Here is a 22,051-nt window from a genome sequence, read left to right on the forward strand (position 1 = left end):
ACTGGGGAGAAATGGAATCTCTCTACAGACTTCAGGACACAGCTGTATTCTGTCAGGCCCTGTGTATTTTACACGTCAAAGTAACAGGCTGATTCTGGATGGTGTAAAAGAGGTGTATAGAGGACTGGGGAGAAATGGAATCTCTCTACAGACATCATGACACAGTTGGATTCTGTCAGGCCCTGTGTATTTTACACCTCAAAGTAACAGGCTGATTCTGGATGGTGTAAAAGAGGTGTATAGAGAACTGGGGAGAAATGGAATATCTCTACAGACTTCAGGACACAGTTGTATTCTGTCAGGCCCTGTGTATATTACACTTCAAAGTAACAGGCTGATTCTGGATGGTGTAGAAAAGGTGTATAGAGGACTGGGGAGAAATGGAATCTCTCTACAGACTTCAGGACACAGCTGTATTCTGTCAGGCCCTGTGTATTTTACACCTCAAAGTAACAGGCTGAATCTGAATGGTGTAAAAGAGGTGTATAGAGGACTGCGGAGAAATGGAATCTATCTACAGACATTATGACACAGTTGTATTCTGTCAGGCCCTGTGTATATTACACCTCAAAGTACCTGGCTGATTCTGGATGGTGTAATAGAGGTGTATAGAGGACTGGGGAGAAAAGGAATCTCTCTATAGACTTCAGGACACAGTTGGATTCTGTCAGACCGTGTGTATTTTTCACCTCAAAGTAACAGGCTGATTCTGGATGGTGTAAAAGAGGTGTATAGAGAACTGGGGAGAAATGGAATATCTCTACAGACTTCAGGACACAGTTGTATTCTGTCAGGCCCTGTGTATATTACACTTCAAAGTAACAGGCTGATTCTGGATGGTGTAGAAAAGGTGTATAGAGGACTGGGGAGAAATGGAATCTCTCTACAGACTTCAGGACACAGCTGTATTCTGTCAGGCCCTGTGTATTTTACACCTCAAAGTAACAGGCTGAATCTGAATGGTGTAAAAGAGGTGTATAGAGGACTGCGGAGAAATGGAATCTATCTACAGACATTATGACACAGTTGTATTCTGTCAGGCCCTGTGTATATTACACCTCAAAGTACCTGGCTGATTCTGGATGGTGTAATAGAGGTGTATAGAGGACTGGGGAGAAAAGGAATCTCTCTATAGACTTCAGGACACAGTTGGATTCTGTCAGACCGTGTGTATTTTTCACCTCAAAGTAACAGGCTGATTCTGGATGGTGTAAAAGAGGTGTATAGAGGACTGGGGAGAAATGGAATCTCTCTACAGACTTCAGGACACAGTTGGATTCTGTCAGGTCCTGTGAATTTTACACCTCAAAGTAACAGGCTGATTCTGGATGGTGTAAAAGAGGTGTATACAGGACTGGTGAGAAATGAAATCTCTCTAAAGACTTCAGGACACAGTTGAATTTTGTCAGGCTCCATGTATTTTACACCTCAAAGTAACAGGCTGATACTGGATGGTGTAAAAAAGGTGTATAGAGGACTGGGGAGAAATGGAATCTCTCTGCAGACTTCAGGACACAGTTGGAATCTGTCAGGCCCTGTGTATTTTACACCTCAAAGTAACAGGCGGATTCTGGATGGTGTAAAAAGGTTTATGGAGGACTGGGGAGAAAAGAAATCTCTCTACAAACTTCAGGACACAGTTGTATTCTGTCAGGCCCTGTGTATATTACACCTCAAAGTAACATGCTGATTCTGGATGGTGTAGAAAAGGTTTATAGAGGACTGGGGAGAAATGGAATCTCTCTACAGACTTCAGGACACAGCTGTATTTTGTCAGGCCCTGTGGATTTTACACCTCAAAGTAACAGGCTGATTCTTGATGGTGTAAAAGAGGTGTATAGAGGACTGGGGAGAAATGGAATCTATCTACAGACATCATGACACAGTTGGATTCTGTCAGGCCCTGTGTATTTTACACCTCAAAGTAACAGGCTGATTCTGGATGGTGTAAAAGAGGTTTATAGAGAACTGGGAAGAAATGGAATCTCTCTACAGACTTCAGGACACAGTTGTATTCTGTCAGGCCCTGTGTATATTACACGTCAAAGTAGCAGGCTGATTCTGGATGGTGTAGAAAAGGTGTATAGAGGACTGGGGAAAAATGGAATCTCTCTAAAGACTTCAGGAAACAGCTGTATTCTGTCAGGCCCTGTGTATTTTACACCTCAAAGTAACAGGCTGATTCTGGATGGTGTAAAAGAGGTGTATAGAGGACTGGGGAGAAATGGAATCTATCTACAGACATCATGACACAGTTGTATTCTGTCAGGCCCTGTGTATATTACAACTCAAAGTAACAGGCTGATTCTGGATGGTGTAAAAGAGGTGTATAGAGGACTGGGGAGAAATGGAATCTCTCTATAGATTTCATTACACAGATGGATTCTTTCAGACCCTGTGTATTTTACACCTCAAAGGAACAGGCTGATTCTGGATGGTGTAAAAGAGGTGTATAAATGACTGGGGAGAAATGGAATCTCTCTACAGACTTCAGGACACAGTTGGATTCTGTCAGGCTCTATTTATTTTACACCTCAAAGTAACAGGCTGATTCTGGATGGTGTAAAAAAGGTGTATTGAGGAGTCGGGAGAAATGGAATCTCTCTACAGACTTCAGGACACAGTTGTATTCTGTCAGGCCCTGTGTATTTTACACCTGAAAGTAACAGGCTGATTCTGGATGGTGTAAAAAAGGTTTATAGAGGACTTGGGAGAAATGGAATCTCTCTACAGACTTCAGGACACAGTTGGATTCTGTCAGGCCCTGTGAATTTTACACCTCAAAGTAACAGGCTGATTCTGGATGGTGTAAAAAAGGTGTATGGAGGACTGGGGAGAAATGGAATCTCTCTACAGACTTCATGACACAGTTGTATTGTGCCAGGCCCTGTGTATATTACACCTCAAAGTAACAGGCTGATACTGGATGGTTTAAAAAAAGGTGTATAGAGGACTGGGGAGAAATGGAATCTCTCTACAGACTTCAGGACACGGTTGTATTCTGTCAGGCTCCATGTATTTTACACGTCAAAGTAACAAGCTGATTCGGGATGGTGTAAAATGTTTATAGAGGGCTGGGGAGAAATGGAATCTCTCTACAGACTTCATGACACAGTTGTATTCTGTCAGGCCCTGTGTATTTTACACCTCAAAGTAACAGGCTGATTGTGAATGGTGTAAAAGAGGTGTATAGAGGACTGGGGAGAAATGGAATCTATCTATAGACTTCAGGACACAGTTGGATTCTGTCAGACCCTGTGTATTTTACACCTCAAAGAAACAGGCTGATTCTGGATGGTGTAAAAGAGGTGTATAGAGAATTGGGGAGAAATGGAATATCTCTACTGACTTCAGGACACAGTTGTATTCTGTCAGGCCCTGTGTATATTACACCTCAAAGTAACAGGCTGATTCTGGATGGTGTAGAAAAGTTGTATAGAGGACTGGGGAGAAATGGAATCTCTCTACAGACTTCAGGACACAGCTGTATTCTGTCAGGCCCTGTGTATTTTACACCTCAAAGTAACAGGCTGATTCTGGATGGTGTAAAAGAGGTGTATAGAGGACTGGGGAGAAATGGAATCTCTATACAGACATCATGACACAGTTGGATTCTGTCAGGCCCTGTGTATTTTACACCTCAAAGTAACAGGCTGAATCTGGATGGTGTAAAAGAGGTGTATAGAGAACTGGGGAGAAATGGAATATCTCTACAGACTTCAGGACACAGTTGTATTCTGTCAGGCCCTGTGTATATTACACTTCAAAGTAACAGGCTGATTCTGGATGGTGTAGAAAAGGTGTATAGAGGACTGGGGAGAAATGGAATCTCTCTACAGACTTCAGGACACAGCTGTATTCTGTCAGGCCCTGTGTATTTTACACCTCAAAGTAACAGGCTGAATCTGGATGGTGTAAAAGAGGTGTATAGAGGACTGTGGAGAAATGGAATCTATCTACAGACATTATGACACAGTTGTATTCTGTCAGGCCATGTGTATATTACACATCAAAGTACCTGGCTGATTCTGGATGGTGTAAAAGAGGTGTATAGAGGACTGGGGAGAAAAGGAATCTCTCTATAGACTTCAGGACACAGTTGGATTCTGTCAGACCGTGTGTATTTTTCACCTCAAAGTAACAGGCTGATTCTGGATGGTGTAAAAGAGGTGTATAAAGGACTGGGGAGAAAAGGAATCTCTCTACAGACTTCAGGACACAGTTGGATTCTGTCAGGTCCTGTGAATTTTACACCTCAAAGTAACAGGCTGATTCTGGATGGTGTAAAAGAGGTGTATACAGGACGGGTGAGAAATGGAATCTCTCTAAAGACTTCAGGACACAGTTGAATTTTGTCAGGCTCTGTGTATTTTACACCTCAAAGTAACAGGCTGATACTGGATGGTGTAAAAAAGGTGTATAGAGGACTGGGGAGAAATGGAATCTCTCTGCAGACTTCAGGACACAGTTGGATTCTGTCAGGCCCTGTGTATTTTACACCTCAAAGTAACAGGCGGATTCTGGATGGTGTGAAAAGGTGTATGGAGGACTGGGGAGAAAAGGAATCTCTCTACAAACTTCAGGACACAGTTGTATTCTGTCAGGCCCTGTGTATATTACACCTCAAAGTAACATGCTGATTCTGGATGGTGTAAAAAGGTGTATAGAGGACTGGGGAGAAATGGAATCTCTCTACAGACTTCAGGACACAGCTGAATTCTGTCAGGCCCTGTGTATATTACACCTCAAAGTAACAGGTTGTTTCAGGATGGTGTAAAAAAAGTAGTATAGAGGACTGGGGACAAAATGAATCAATCTACAGACTTCAGGACACAGTTGAATTCTGTCAGGCCCTGTGTATTTTACACCTCAAAGTAACAGGCTGATTATGGATTGTGTAAAAAAGGTTTATAGAGGACTGGGGAGAAATGGAATCTCTCTACAGACTTCAGGAAACTGTTGTATTCTGTCAGGATCTGTGTATTTTACACCTCAAAGTAACAAGCTCATTCTGGATGGTGTAAAAAGGTTTATAGACTTGGGAGAAATGGAATCTTTCTACAGACTTCAGGACGCAGTTGTATTCTGTCAGGCCCTGTGTATTTTACACCTCATAGTAACAGGCTGATTCTGGATGGTGTATAAGAGGTGTATAGAGGACTGTGGAGAAATGGAAACTCTCTATAGACTTCAGGACACAGTTGGATTCTGTCAGATCCTGTGTATTTTACACCTCAAAGTTACAGGCTGATTCTGGATGGTGTAAAAGAGGTGTATAGAGGACTGGGGAGAAATGGAATCTCTCTACAGACTTCAGGACACAGTTGTAATTAGTCAGGCCCTGTGTATATTACACCTCAAAGTAACAGGCTGATTCTGGATGGTGTAAAAGAGGTGTATAGAGAATTGGGGAGAAATGGAATCTCTCTACAGACTTCAGGACACAGTTGTATTCTGTCAGGCCCTGTGTATATTACACCTCAAAGTAACAGGCTGATTCTGGATGGTGTAAAAGAGGATTATAGAGAACTGGGGAGAAATGGAATCTCTCTACAGACTTCAGGACACAGTTGTATTTTGTCAGGCCCTGTGTATATTACACCTCAAAGTAGCAGGCTGATTCTGGATGTTGTAGAAAAGGTGTATAGAGGACTGGGGAGAAATGGAATCTCTCTACAGACTTCAGGACACAGCTATAATCTGTCAGGCCCTGTGTATTTTACACCTCAAAGTAACAGGCTGATTCTGGATGGTGTAAAAGATGTGTATAGAGGACTGGGGAGAAATGGAATCTATCTACAGACATCATGACACAGTTGTATTCTGTCAGGCCCTGTGTATATTACACCTCAAAGTAACAGGCTGATTCTGGATGGTGTAAAAGAGGTGTATAGAGGACTGGGGAGAAATGGAATCTCTCTATAGACTTCAGGACACAGATGGATTCTTTCAGACCCTGTGTATTTTACACCTCAACGTAACAGGCTGATTCTGGATGGTGTAAAAGAGGTGTATAAATGACTGGGGAGAAATGGAATCTCTCTACAGACTTCAGGACACAGTTGGATTCTGTCAGGCTCTATTTATTTTACACCTCAAAGTTACAGGCTGATTCTGGATGGTGTAAAAAAGGTGTATGGAGGACTGGGGAGAAATGGAATCTCTCTACAGACTTCATGACACAGTTGTATTGTGCCAGGCCCTGTGTATATTACACCTCAAAGTAACAGGCTGATAATGGATGGTTTAAAAAAAGGTGTATAGAGGACTGGGGAGAAATGGAATCTCTCTACAGACTTCAGGACACGGTTGTATTCTGTCAGGCCCTGTGTATTTTACACCTCAATGAAACAAACTGATTCTGGATGGTGTAAAAAGGTTTATAGAGGACTGGGGAGAAATGGAATCTCTCTACAGACTTCAGGAAACTGTTGTATTCTGTCAGGCTCCATGTATTTTACACGTCAAAGTAACAAGCTGATTCTGGATGGTATAAAAAGGTTTATAGAGGACTGGGGAGAAATGGAATCTCTATACAGACTTCAGGACACAGTTGTATTCTGTCAGGCCCTGTGTATTTTACACCTCAAAGTAACAGGCTGATTCTGAATGGTGTAAAAGAGGTGTATAGAGGACTGGGGAGAAATGGAATCTATCTACAGACATCATGACACAGTTGTATTCTGTCAGGCCCTGTGTATATTACAACTCAAAGTAACAGGCTGATTCTGGATGGTGTAAAAGAGGTGTATAGAGGACTGGGGAGAAATGGAATCTCTCTATAGACTTCAGGACACAGATGGATTCTTTCAGACCCTGTGTATTTTACACCTCAAAGGAACAGGCTGATTCTGGATGGTGTAAAAGAGGTGTATAAATGACTGGGGAGAAATGGAATCTCTCTACAGACTTCAGGACACCGTTGGATTCTGTCAGGCTCTATTTATTTTACACCTCAAAGTAACAGGCTGATTCTGGATGGTGTAAAAAAGGTGTATTGAGGAGTCGGGAGAAATGGAATCTCTCTACAGACTTCAGTACACAGTTGTATTCTGTCAGGCCCTGTGTATTTTACACCTCAAAGTAACAGGCTGATTCTGGATGGTGTAAAAAAGGTTTATAGAGGACTTGGGAGAAATGGAATCTCTCTACAGACTTCAGGACACAGTTGGATTCTGTCAGGCCCTGTGAATTTTACACCTCAAAGTAACAGGCTGATTCTGGATGGTGTAAAAAAGGTGTATGGAGGACTGGGGAGAAATGGAATCTCTCTACAGACTTCATGACACAGTTGTATTGTGCCAGGCCCTGTGTATATTACACCTCAAAGTAACAGGCTGATACTGGATGGTTTAAAAAAAGGTGTATAGAGGACTGGGGAGAAATGGAATCTCTCTACAGACTTCAGGACACGGTTGTATTCTGTCAGGCCCTGTGTATTTTACACCTCAATGAAACAAACTGATTCTGGATGGTGTAAAAAGGTTTATAGAGGACTGGGGAGAAATGGAATCTCTCTACAGACTTCAGGAAACTGTTGTATTCTGTCAGGCTCCATGTATTTTACACGTCAAAGTAAAAAGCTGATTCTGGATGGTGTAAAATGTTTATAGAGGGCTGGGGAGAAATGGAATCTCTCTACAGACTTCATGACAGAGTTGTATTCTGTCAGGCCCTGTGTATTTTACACCTCAAAGTAACAGGCTGATTCTGAATGGTGTAAAAGAGGTGTATAGAGGACTGGGGAGAAATGGAATCTATCTGTAGACTTCAGGACACAGTTGGATTCTGTCAGACCCTGTGTATTTTACACCTCAAAGAAACAGGCTGATTCTGGATGGTGTAAAAGAGGTGTATAGAGAATTGGGGAGAAATGGAATATCTCTACTGACTTCAGGACACAGTTGTATTCTGTCAGGCCCTGTGTATATTACACCTCAAAGTAACAGGCTGATTCTGGATGGTGTAGAAAAGTTGTATAGAGGACTGGGGAGAAATGGAATCTCTATACAGACTTCAGGACACAGCTGTATTCTGTCAGGCCCTGTGTATTTTACACCTCAAAGTAACAGGCTGATTCTGGATGGTGTAAAAGAGGTGTATAGAGGACTGGGGAGAAATGGAATCTCTCTACAGACATCATGACACAGTTGGATTCTGTCAGGCCCTGTGTATTTTACACCTCAAAGTAACAGGCTGATTCTGGATGGTGTAAAAGAGGTGTATAGAGAAAAGGGGAGAAATGGAATATCTCTACAGACTTCAGGACACAGTTGTATTCTGTCAGGCCCTGTGTATATTACACTTCAAAGTAACAGGCTGATTCTGGATGGTGTAGAAAAGGTGTATAGAGGACTGGGGAGAAATGGAATCTCTCTACAGACTTCAGGACACAGCTGTATTCTGTCAGACCGTGTGTATTTTTCACCTCAAAGTAACAGGCTGATTCTGGATGGTGTAAAAGAGGTGTATAAAGGACTGGGGAGAAATGGAATCTCTCTACAGACTTCAGGACACAGTTGGATTCTGTCAGGTCCTGTGAATTTTACACCTCAAAGTAACAGGCTGATTCTGGATGGTGTAAAAGAGGTGTATACAGGACTGGTGAGAAATGGAATCTCTCTAAAGACTTCAGGACACAGTTGAATTTTGTCAGGCTCTGTGTATTTTACACCTCAAAGTAACAGGCTGATACTGGATGGTGTAAAAAAGGTGTATAGAGGACTGGGGAGAAATGGAATCTCTCTGCAGACTTCAGGACACAGTTGGATTCTGTCAGGCCCTGTGTATTTTACACCTCAAAGTAACAGGCGGATTCTGGATGGTGTAAAAAGGTGTATGGAGGACTGGGGAGAAAAGTAATCTCTCTACAAACTTCAGGACACAGTTGTATTCTGTCAGGCCCTGTGTATATTACACCTCAAAGTAACATGCTGATTCTGGATGGTGTAAAAAGGTGTATAGAGGACTGGGGAGAAATGGAATCTCTCTACAGACTTCAGGACACAGTTGAATTCTGTCAGGCCCTGTGTATATTACACCTCAAAGTAACAGGTTGTTTCAGGATGGTGTAAAAAAAGTAGTATAGAGGACTGGGGACAAAATGAATCAATCTACAGACTTCAGGACACAGTTGAATTCTGTCAGGCCCTGTGTATTTTACACCTCAAAGTAACAGGCTGATTATGGATTGTGTAAAAAAGGTTTATAGAGGACTGGGGAGAAATGGAATCTCTCTACAGACTTCAGGAAACTGTTGTATTCTGTCAGGATCTGTGTATTTTACACCTCAAAGTAACAAGCTCATTCTGGATGGTGTAAAAAGGTTTATAGACTGGGGAGAAATGGAATCTTTCTACAGACTTCAGGACGCAGTTGTATTCTGTCAGGCCCTGTGTATTTTACACCTCATAGTAACAGGCTGATTCTGGATGGTGTATAAGAGGTGTATAGAGGACTGTGGAGAAATGGAAACTCTCTATAGACTTCAGGACACAGTTGGATTCTGTCAGACCCTGTGTATTTTACACCTCAAAGTTACAGGCTGATTTTGGATGGTGTAAAAGAGGTGTATAGAGGACTGGGGAGAAATGGAATCTCTCTACAGACTTCAGGACACAGTTGTATTCTGTCAGGCCCTGTGTATATTACACCTCAAAGTAACAGGATGATTCTGGATGGTGTAAAAGAGGTGTATAGAGAATTGGGGAGAAATGGAATCTCTCTACAGACTTCAGGACACAGTTGTATTCTGTCAGGCCCTGTGTATATTACACCTCAAAGTAACAGGCTGATTCTGGATGGTGTAAAAGAGGATTATAGAGAACTGGGGAGAAATGGAATCTCTCTACAGACTTCAGGACACAGTTGTATTTTGTCAGGCCCTGTGTATATTACACCTCAAAGTAGCAGGCTGATTCTGGATGTTGTAGAAAAGGTGTATAGAGGACTGGGGAGAAATGGAATCTCTCTACAGACTTCAGGACACAGCTATAATCTGTCAGGCCCTGTGTATTTTACACCTCAAAGTAACAGGCTGATTCTGGATGGTGAAAAAGATGTGTATAGAGGACTGGGGAGAAATGGAATCTATCTACAGACATCATGACACAGTTGTATTCTGTCAGGCCCTGTGTATATTACACCTCAAAGTAACAGGCTGATTCTGGATGGTGTAAAAGAGGTGTATAGAGGACTGGGGAGAAATGGAATCTCTCTATAGACTTCAGGACACAGATGGATTCTTTCAGACCCTGTGTATTTTACACCTCAAAGTAACAGGCTGATTCTGGATGGTGTAAAAGAGGTGTATAAATGACTAGGGAGAAATGGAATCTCTCTACAGACTTCAGGACACAGTTGGATTCTGTCAGGCTCTATTTATTTTACACCTCAAAGTTACAGGCTGATTCTGGATGGTGTAAAAAAGGTGTATGGAGGACTGGGGAGAAATGGAATCTCTCTACAGACTTCATGACACAGTTGTATTGTGCCAGGCCCTGTGTATATTACACCTCAAAGTAACAGGCTGATAATGGATGGTTTAAAAAAAGGTGTATAGAGGACTGGGGAGAAATGGAATCTCTCTACAGACTTCAGGACACGGTTGTATTCTGTCAGGCCCTGTGTATTTTACACCTCAATGAAACAAACTGATTCTGGATGGTGTAAAAAGGTTTATAGAGGACTGGGGAGAAATGGAATCTCTCTACAGACTTCAGGAAACTGTTGTATTCTGTCAGGCTCCATGTATTTTACACGTCAAAGTAACAAGCTGATTCTGGATGGTATAAAAAGGTTTATAGAGGACTGGGGAGAAATGGAATCTCTATACAGACTTCAGGACACAGTTGTATTCTGTCAGGCCCTGTGTATTTTACACCTCAAAGTAACAGGCTGATTCTGAATGGTGTAAAAGAGGTGTATAGAGGACTGGGGAGAAATGGAATCTATCTATAGACTTCAGGACACAGTTGGATTCTGTCAGACCCTGTGTATTTTACACCTAAAAGAAACAGGCTGATTCTGGATGGTGTAAAAGAGGTGTATAGAGAATTGGGGAGAAATGGAATATCTCTACTGACTTCAGGACATAGTTGTATTCTGTCAGGCCCTGTGTATATTACACTTCAAAGTAACAGGCTGATTCTGGATGGTGTAGAAAAGGTGTATAGAGGACTGGGGAGAAATGGAATCTCTCTACAGACTTCAGGACACAGCTGTATTCTGTCAGGCCCTGTGTATTTTACACCTCAAAGTAACAGGCTGAATCTGGATGGTGTAAAAGAGGTGTATAGAGGACTGCGGAGAAATGGAATCTCTCTATAGACTTCAGGACACAGATGGATTCTTTCAGACCCTGTGTATTTTACACCTCAAAGTAACAGGCTGATTCTGGATGGTGTAAAAGAGGTGTATAAATGACTAGGGAGAAATGGAATCTCTCTACAGACTTCAGGACACAGTTGGATTCTGTCAGGCTCTATTTATTTTACACCTCAAAGTTACAGGCTGATTCTGGATGGTGTAAAAAAGGTGTATGGAGGACTGGGGAGAAATGGAATCTCTCTACAGACTTCATGACACAGTTGTATTGTGCCAGGCCCTGTGTATATTACACCTCAAAGTAACAGGCTGATAATGGATGGTTTAAAAAAAGGTGTATAGAGGACTGGGGAGAAATGGAATCTCTCTACAGACTTCAGGACACGGTTGTATTCTGTCAGGCCCTGTGTATTTTACACCTCAATGAAACAAACTGATTCTGGATGGTGTAAAAAGGTTTATAGAGGACTGGGGAGAAATGGAATCTCTCTACAGACTTCAGGAAACTGTTGTATTCTGTCAGGCTCCATGTATTTTACACGTCAAAGTAACAAGCTGATTCTGGATGGTATAAAAAGGTTTATAGAGGACTGGGGAGAAATGGAATCTCTACACAGACTTCAGGACACAGTTGTATTCTGTCAGGCCCTGTGTATTTTACACCTCAAAATAACAGGCTGATTCTGAATGGTGTAAAAGAGGTGTATAGAGGACTGGGGAGAAATGGAATCTATCTATAGACTTCAGGACACAGTTGGATTCTGTCAGACCCTGTGTATTTTACACCTAAAAGAAACAGGCTGATTCTGGATGGTGTAAAAGAGGTGTATAGAGAATTGGGGAGAAATGGAATATCTCTACTGACTTCAGGACACAGTTGTATTCTGTCAGGCCCTGTGTATATTACACTTCAAAGTAACAGGCTGATTCTGGAGGGTGTAGAAAAGGTGTATAGAGGACTGGGGAGAAATGGAATCTCTCTACAGACTTCAGGACACAGCTGTATTCTGTCAGGCCCTGTGTATTTTACACCTCAAAGTAACAGGCTGAATCTGGATGGTGTAAAAGAGGTGTATAGAGGACTGCGGAGAAATGGAATCTATCTACAGACATTATGACACAGTTGTATTCTGTCAGGCCCTGTGTATATTACACCTCAAAGTAGCAGGCTGATTCTGGATGTTGTAGAAAAGGTGTATAGAGGACTGGGGAGAAATGGAATCTCTCTACAGACTTCAGGACACAGCTATAATCTGTCAGGCCCTGTGTATTTTACACCTCAAAGTAACAGGCTGATTCTGGATGGTGTAAAAGATGTGTATAGAGGACTGGGGAGAAATGGAATCTATCTACAGACATCATGACACAGTTGTATTCTGTCAGGCCCTGTGTATATTACACCTCAAAGTAACAGGCTGATTCTGGATGGTGTAAAAGAGGTGTATAGAGGACTGGGGAGAAATGGAATCTCTCTATAGACTTCAGGACACAGATGGATTCTTTCAGACCCTGTGTATTTTACACCTCAAAGTAACAGGCTGATTCTGGATGGTGTAAAATAGGTGTATAAATGACTGGGGAGAAATGGAATCTCTCTACAGACTTCAGGACGCAGTTGGATTCTGTCAGGCTCTATTTATTTTACACCTCAAAGTTACAGGCTGATTCTGGATGGTGTAAAAAAGGTGTATGGAGGACTGGGGAGAAATGGAATCTCTCTACAGACTTCATGACACAGTTGTATTGTGCCAGGCCCTGTGTATATTACACCTCAAAGTAACAGGCTGATAATGGATGGTTTAAAAAAAGGTGTATAGAGGACTGGGGAGAAATGGAATCTCTCTACAGACTTCAGGACACGGTTGTATTCTGTCAGGCCCTGTGTATTTTACACCTCAATGAAACAAACTGATTCTGGATGGTGTAAAAAGGTTTATAGAGGACTGGGGAGAAATGGAATCTCTCTACAGACTTCAGGAAACTGTTGTATTCTGTCAGGCTCCATGTATTTTACACGTCAAAGTAACAAGCTGATTCTGGATGGTATAAAAAGGTTTATAGAGGACTGGGGAGAAATGGAATCTCTATACAGACTTCAGGACACAGTTGTATTCTGTCAGGCCCTGTGTATTTTACACCTCAAAGTAACAGGCTGATTCTGAATGGTGTAAAAGAGGTGTATAGAGGACTGGGGAGAAATGGAATCTATCTATAGACTTCAGGACACAGTTGGATTCTGTCAGACCCTGTGTATTTTACACCTCAAAGAAACAGGCTGATTCTGGATGGTGTAAAAGAGGTGTATAGAGAATTGGGGAGAAATGGAATATCTCTACTGACTTCAGGACACAGTTGTATTCTGTCAGGCCCTGTGTATATTACACTTCAAAGTAACAGGCTGATTCTGGATGGTGTAGAAAAGGTGTATAGAGAACTGGGGAGAAATGGAATCTCTCTACAGACTTCAGGACACAGCTGTATTCTGTCAGGCCCTGTGTATTTTACACCTCAAAGTAACAGGCTGAATCTGGATGGTGTAAAAGAGGTGTATAGAGGACTGCGGAGAAATGGAATCTATCTACAGACATTATGACACAGTTGTATTCTGTCAGGCCCTGTGTATATTACACCTCAAAGTAACAGGCTGATTCTGAATGGTGTGAAAGAGGTGTATACAGGACTGGTGAGAAATGGAATCTCTCTAAAGACTTCAGGACACAGTTCAATTTTGTCAGGCTCTGTGTATTTTACACCTCAAAGTAACAGGCTGATACTGGATGGTGTAAAAAAGGTGTATAGAGGACTGGGGAGAAATGGAATCTCTCTGCAGACTTCAGGACACAGTTGGATTCTGTCAGGCCCTGTGTATTTTACACCTCAAAGTAACAGGCGGATTCTGGATGGTGTAAAAAGGTGTATGGAGGACTGGGGAGAAAAGGAATCTCTCTACAAACTTCAGGACACAGTTGTATTCTGTCAGGCCCTGTGTATATTACACCTCAAAGTAACATGCTGATTCTGGATGGTGTAAAAAGGTGTATAGAGGACTGGGGAGAAAGGGAATCTCTCTACAGACTTCAGGACACAGTTGAATTCTGTCAGGCCCTGTGTATATTACACCTCAAAGTAACAGGTTGTTTCAGGATGGTGTAAAAAAAGTAGTATAGAGGACTGGGGACAAAATGAATCAATCTACAGACTTCAGGACACAGTTGTATTCTGTCAGGCCCTGTGTATTTTACACCTCAAAGTAACAGGCTGATTATGGATTGTGTAAAAAAGGTTTATAGAGGACTGGGGAGAAATGGAATCTCTCTACAGACTTCAGGAAACTGTTGTATTCTGTCAGGATCTGTGTATTTTACACCTCAAAGTAACAAGCTCATTCTGGATGGTGTAAAAAGGTTTATAGACTTGGGAGAAATGGAATCTTTCTACAGACTTCAGGACGCAGTTGTATTCTGTCAGGCCCTGTGTATTTTACACCTCATAGTAACAGGCTGATTCTGGATGGTGTATAAGAGTTGTATAGAGGACTGTGAAGAAATGGAAACTCTCTATAGACTTCAGGACACAGTTGGATTCTGTCAGACCCTGTGTATTTTACACCTCAAAGTTACAGGCTGATTCTGGATGGTGTAAAAGAGGTGTATAGAGGACTGGGGAGAAATGGAATCTCTCTACAGACTTCAGGACACAGTTGTATTCTGTCAGGCCCTGTGTATATTACACCTCAAAGTAACAGGCTGATTCTGGATGGTGTAAAAGAGGATTATAGAGAACTGGGGAGAAATGGAATCTCTCTACAGACTTCAGGAAACTGTTGTATTCTGTCAGGATCTGTGTATTTTACACCTCAAAGTAACAAACTCATTCTGGATGGTGTAAAAAGGTTTATAGACTTGGGAGAAATGGAATCTTTCTACAGACTTCAGGACGCAGTTGTATTCTGTCAGGCCCTGTGTATTTTACACCTCATAGTAACAGGCTGATTCTGGATGGTGTATAAGAGTTGTATAGAGGACTGTGAAGAAATGGAAACTCTCTATAGACTTCAGGACACAGTTGGATTCTGTCAGACCCTGTGTATTTTACACCTCAAAGTTACAGGCTGATTCTGGATGGTGTAAAAGAGGTGTATAGAGGACTGGGGAGAAATGGAACCTCTCTACAGACTTCAGGACACAGTTGTATTCTGTCAGGCCCTGTGTATATTACACCTCAAAGTAACAGGCTGATTCTGGATGGTGTAAAAGAGGTGTATAGAGAATTGGGGAGAAATTGAATCTCTCTACAGACTTCAGGACACAGTTGTATTCTGTCAGGCCCTGTGTATATTACACCTCAAAGTAACAGGCTGATTCTGGATGGTGTAAAAGAGGATTATAGAGAACTGGGGAGAAATGGAATCTCTCTACAGACTTCAGGACACAGTTGTATTTTGTCAGGCCCTATGTATATTACACCTCAAAGTAGCAGGCTGATTCTGGATGTTGTAGAAAAGGTGTATAGAGGACTGGGGAGAAATGGAATCTCTCTACAGACTTCAGGACACAGCTATAATCTGTCAGGCCCTGTGTATTTTACACCTCAAAGTAACAGGCTGATTCTGGATGGTGTAAAAGATGTGTATAGAGGACTGGGGAGAAATGGAATCTATCTACAGACATCATGACACAGTTGTATTCTGTCAGGCCCTGTGTATATTACACCTCAAAGTAACAGGCTGATTCTGGATGGTGTAAAAGAGGTGTATAGAGGACTGGGGAGAAATGGAATCTCTCTATAGACTTCAGGACACAGATGGATTCTTTCAGACCCTGTGTATTTTACACCTCAAAGTAACAGGCTGATTCTGAATGGTGTAAAAGAGGTGTATAAATGACTGGGGAGAAATGGAATCTCTCTACAGACTTCAGGACACAGTTGGATTCTGTCAGGCTCTATTTATTTTACACCTCAAAGTTACAGGCTGATTCTGGATGGTGTAAAAAAGGTGTATGGAGGACTGGGGAGAAATGGAATCTCTCTACAGACTTCATGACACAGTTGTATTGTGCCAGGCCCTGTGTATATTACACCTCAAAGTAACAGGCTGATAATGGATGGTTTAAAAAAAGGTGTATAGAGGACTGGGGAGAAATGGAATCTCTCTACAGACTTCAGGACACGGTTGTATTCTGTCAGGCCCTGTGTATTTTACACCTCAATGAAACAAACTGATTCTGGATGGTGTAAAAAGGTTTATAGAGGACTGGGGAGAAATGGAATCTTTCTACAGACTTCAGGAAACTGTTGTATTCTGTCAGGCTCCATGTATTTTACACGTCAAAGTAACAAGCTGATTCTGGATGGTATAAAAAGGTTTATAGAGGACTGGGGAGAAATGGAATCTCTATACAGACTTCAGGACACAGGTGTATTCTGTCAGGCCCTGTGTATTTTACACCTCAAAGTAACAGGCTGATTCTGAATGGTGTAAAAGAGGTGTATAGAGGACTGGGGAGAAATGGAATCTATCTATAGACTTCAGGACACAGTTGGATTCTGTCAGACCCTGTGTATTTTACACCTCAAAGAAACAGGCTGATTCTGGATGGTGTAAAAGAGGTGTATAGAGAATTGGGGAGAAATGGAATATCTCTACTGACTTCAGGACACAGTTGTATTCTGTCAGGCCCTGTGTATTTTACACCTCAAAGTAACAGGCTGATTCTGGATGGTGTAGAAAAGTTGTATAGAGGACTGGTGAGAAATGGAATCTCTCTACAGACATCATGACACAGTTGGATTCTATCAGGCCCTGTGTATTTTACAACTCAAAGTAACAGGCTGATTCTGGATGGTGTAAAAGAGGTGTATAGAGAACTGGGGAGAAATGGAATCTCTCTACAGACTTCAGGACACAGTTGTATTCTGTCAGGCCCTGTGTATTTTACACCTCAAAGTAACAGGCTGATTATGGATTGTGTAAAAAAGGTTTATAGAGGACTGGGGAGAAATGGAATCTCTCTACAGACTTCAGGAAACTGTTGTATTCTGTCAGGCTCTGTGTATTTTACACCTCAAAGTAACAAGCTGATTCTGGATGGTGTAAAAAGGTTAATAGACTGGGGAGAAATGGAATTTTTCTACAGACTTCAGGACGCAGTTGTATTCTGTCAGGCCCTGTGTATTTTACACCTCATAGTAACAGGCTGATTCTGGATGGTGTAAAAAAGGTGTATAGAGGACTGTGGAGAAATGGAATCTCTCTATAGACTTCAGGTCACAGTTGGATTCTGTCAGACCCTGTGTATTTTACACCTCAAAGTTACAGGCTGATTCTGGATGGTGTAAAAGAGGTGTATAGAGGACTGGGGAGAAATGGAATCCCTCTACAGACTTCCGTACACAGTTGTATTCTGTCAGGCCCTGTGTATATTCCACCTCAAAGTAACAGGCTGATTCTGGATGGTGTAGAAAAGGTGTATAGAGGACTGGGGAGAAATGGAATCTCTCTACAGACTTCAGGACACAGCTGTATTCTGTCAGGCCATGTGTATTTTACACCTCAAAGTAACATGCTGATTCTGGATGTTGTAAAAGAGGTGTATAGAGGACTGGGGAGAAATGGAATCTAACTACAGACATCATGACACAGTTGGATTCTGTCAGGCCCTGTTTGTTTTACACCTCAAAGTAACAGGCTGATTCTGGATGGTGTAAAAGAGGATTATAGAGAACTGGGGAGAAATGGAATCTCTCTACAGACTTCAGGACACAGTTGTATTTTGTCAGGCCCAGTGTATATTACACATCAAAGTAGCAGGCTGATTATGGATGGTGTAGAAAAGGTGTATAGAGGACTGGGGAGAAATGGAATCTCTCTACAGACTTCAGGACACAGCTGTAATCTGTCAGGCCCTGTGTATTTTACACCTCAAAGTAAAAGGCTGATTCTGGATGGCGTAAAAGATGTGTATAGAGGACTGGGGAGAAATGGAATCTCTATAGACTTCAGGACACAGATGGATTCTTTCAGACCCTGTGTATTTTACACCTCAAAGTAACAGGCTGATTCTGGATGGTGTAAAAGAGGTGTATAGAGAACTGGGGAGAAATGGAATATCTCTACAGACTTCAGGACACAGTTGTATTCTGTCAGGCCCTGTGTATATTACACTTCAAAGTAACAGGCTGATTCTGGATGGTGTAGAAAAGGTTTATAGAGGACTGGGGAGAAATGGAATCTCTCTACAGACTTCAGGACACAGCTGTATTCTGTCAGGCCCTGTGTATTTTACACTTCAAAGTAACAGACTGAATCTGGATGGTGTAAAAGAGGTGTATAGAGGACTGCGGAGAAATGGAATCTATCTACAGACATTATGGCACATTTGTATTCTGTCAGGCCCTGTGTATATTACACCTCAAAGTACCTGGCTGATTCTGGATGGTGTAAAAGAGGTGTATAGAGGACTGGGGAGAAAAGGAATCTCTCTATAGACTTCAGGACACAGTTGGATTCTGTCAGACCGTGTGCATTTTTCACCTCAAAGTAACAGGCTGATTCTGGATGGTGTAAAAGAGGTGTATAAAGGACTGGGGAGAAATGGTATCTCTCTACAGACTTCAGGACACAGTTGGATTCTGTCAGGTCCTGTGAATTTTACACCTCAAAGTAACAGGCTGATTCTGGATGGTGTAAAAGAGGTGTATACAGGACTGGTGAGAAATGGAATCTCTCTAAAGACTTCAGGACACAGTTGAATTTTGTCAGGCTCTGTGTATTTTACACCTCAAAGTAACAGGCTGATACTGGATGGTGTAAAAAAGGTGTATAGAGGACTGGGGAGAAATGGAATCTCTCTGCAGACTTCAGGACACAGTTGGATTCTGTCAGGCCCTGTGTATTTTAGACCTCAAAGTAACAGGCGGATTCTGGATGGTGTAAAAAGGTGTATGGAGGACTGGGGAGAAAAGGAATCTCTCTACAAACTTCTGGACACAGTTGTATTCTGTCAGGCCCTGTGTATATTACACCTCAAAGTAACATGCTGATTCTGGATGGTGTAAAAAGGTGTATAGAGGACTGGGGAGAAATGGAATCTCTCTACAGACTTCAGGACACAGTTAAATCCTGTCAGGCCCTGTGTATATTACACCTCAAAGTAACATGCTGATTCTGGATGGTGTAAAAGAGGTGTATAGAGGACTGGGGAGAAATGGAATCTCTCTACAGACTTCAGGAAACTGTTGTATTCTGTCAGGCTCTGTGCATTTTACACCTCAAAGTAACAAGCTGATTCTGGATGGTGTAAAATGTTTTATAGACTGGGAGAAATGGAATCTTTCTACAAACTTCAGGACGCAGTTGTATTCTGTCAGGCCCTGTGTATTTTACACCTCATAGTAACAGGCTGATTCTGGATGGTGTAAAAGAGGTGTATAGAGGACTGTGGAGAAATGGAATCTCTCTATAGACTTCAGGACACAGTTGGATTCTGTCAGACCCTGTGTATTTTACACCTCAAAGTTACAGGCTGATTCTGGATGGTGTAAAAGAGGTGTATAGAGAATTGGGGAGAAATGGAATCTCTCTACAGACTTCAGGACACAGTTGTATTCTGTCAGGCCCTGTGTATATTACACCTCAAAGTAACAGGCTGATTCTGGATGGTGTAGAAAAGGTGTATAGAGGACTGGGGAGAAATGGAATCTCTCTACAGACTTCAGGACACAGCTGTATTCTGTCAGGCCCTGTGTATTTTACACCTCAAAGTAACATGCTGATTCTGGATGGTGTAAAAGAGGTGTATAGAGGACTGGGGAGAAATGGAATCTATCTACAGACATCATGACACAGTTGGATTCTGTCAGGCCCTGTGTATTTTACACCTCAAAGTAACAGGCTGATTCTGGATGGTGTAAAAGAGGATAATAGAGAACTGGGGAGAAATGGAATCTCTCTACAGACTTCAGGACACAGTTGTATTTTGTCAGGCCCTGTGTATATTACACCTCAAAGTAGCAGGCTGATTCAGGATGGTGTAGAAAAGGTGTATAGAGGACTGGGGAGAAATGGAATCTCTCTACAGACTTCAGGACACAGCTGTAATCTGTCAGGCCCTGTGTATTTTACACCTCAAAGTAAAAGGCTGATTCTGGATGACTTAAAAGATGTGTAAAGAGGACTGGGGAGAAATGGAATCTCTATAGACTTCAGGACACAGATGGATTCTTTCAGACCCTGTGTATTTTACACCTCAAAGTAATAGGCTGATTCTGGATGGTGTAAAAGAGGTGTATAAATGACTGGGGAGAAATGGAATCTCTCTACAGACTTAAGGACACAGATGGATTCTGTCAGGCCCTATTTATTTTACACCTCAAAGTAACAGGCTGATTCTGGATGGTGTAAAAAAGGTGTATTGAGGAGTCGGGAGAAAAGGAATCTCTCTACAGACTTCAGGACACAGTTGTATTCTGTCAGGCCCTGTGTATTTTACACCTCAAAGTAACAGGCTGATTCTGGATGGTGTAAAAAAGGTTTATAGAGGACTTGTGAGAAATGGAATTTCTCTACAGACTTCAGGACACAGTTGGATTCTGTCAGGCCCTGTGAATTTTACACCTCAAAGTAACAGGCTGATTCTGGATGGTGTAAAAGAGGTGAATATAGGACTGGGGAGAAATGGAATCTCTTTACAGACTTCAGGACACAGTTAAATTCTGTCAGGCTCTGTGTACTTTACACCTCAAAGTAACAGGCTGATTCTGGATGGTGTAAAAAAGGTGTATAGATGACTGGGGAGAAATGGAATCTCTCTACAGACTTCTGGACACAGTTGGATTCTGTCAGGCCCTGTGTATTTTACACCTCAAAGTAACAGGCTGATTCTGGATGGTGTAAAAAAGGTGTATGGAGGACTGGGGAGAAATGGAATCTCTCTACAGACTTCAGGACACAGTTGTATTCTGTCAGGTCCTGTGTATTTTACACCTCAAAGTAACAGGCTGATTCTGGATGGTGTAAAAAGGTGTATAGAGGACTGGGGAGAAATGGAATCACTCTACAGACTTCAGGACACGGTTGTATTCTGTCAGGCCCTGTGTATTTTACACCTCAAAGTAACAGGCTGATACTGGATGGTGTAAAAAAAGGTGTATAGAGGACTGGGGACAAAATGAATCAATCTACAGACTTCAGGACACAGTTGTATTCTGTCAGGCCCTGGGTATTTTACACCTCAAAGTAACAGGCTGATTATGGATGGTGTAAAAAAGGTGTATGGAGGACTGGGGAGAAATGGAATCTCTCTGCAGACTTCAGGACACGGTTGTATTCTGTCGGGCCCTGTGTATTTTACACCTCAAAGAAACAAGCTGATTCTGGATGGTGTTAAAAGGTTTATAGAGGACTGGGGAGAAATGGAGTCTCTCTACAGACTTCAGGAAGCAGTTGTATTCTGTCAGGCCCTGTGTATATTACACCTCAATGTAACAGGCTGATTCTGGATGGTGTAGAAAAGGTGTATAGAGGACTGGGGAGAAATGGAATCTCTCTACAGACTTCAGGACACAGATGGATTCTTTCAGACCCTGTGTATTTTACACCTCAAAGTAACAGGCTGATTCTGGATGGTGTAAAAGAGGTGTATAAATGACTGGGGAGAAATGGAATCTCTCTACAGACTTCAGGACACAGTTGGATTCTGTCAGGCTCTATTTATTTTACACCTTA

The sequence above is a fragment of the Dendrobates tinctorius genome, unplaced genomic scaffold (genome assembly GCF_039654945.1).
Source record: "Dendrobates tinctorius isolate UK_male_01 unplaced genomic scaffold, ASM3965494v1 ptg000036l, whole genome shotgun sequence".
NCBI lineage: Eukaryota > Metazoa > Chordata > Amphibia > Anura > Dendrobatidae > Dendrobates > Dendrobates tinctorius.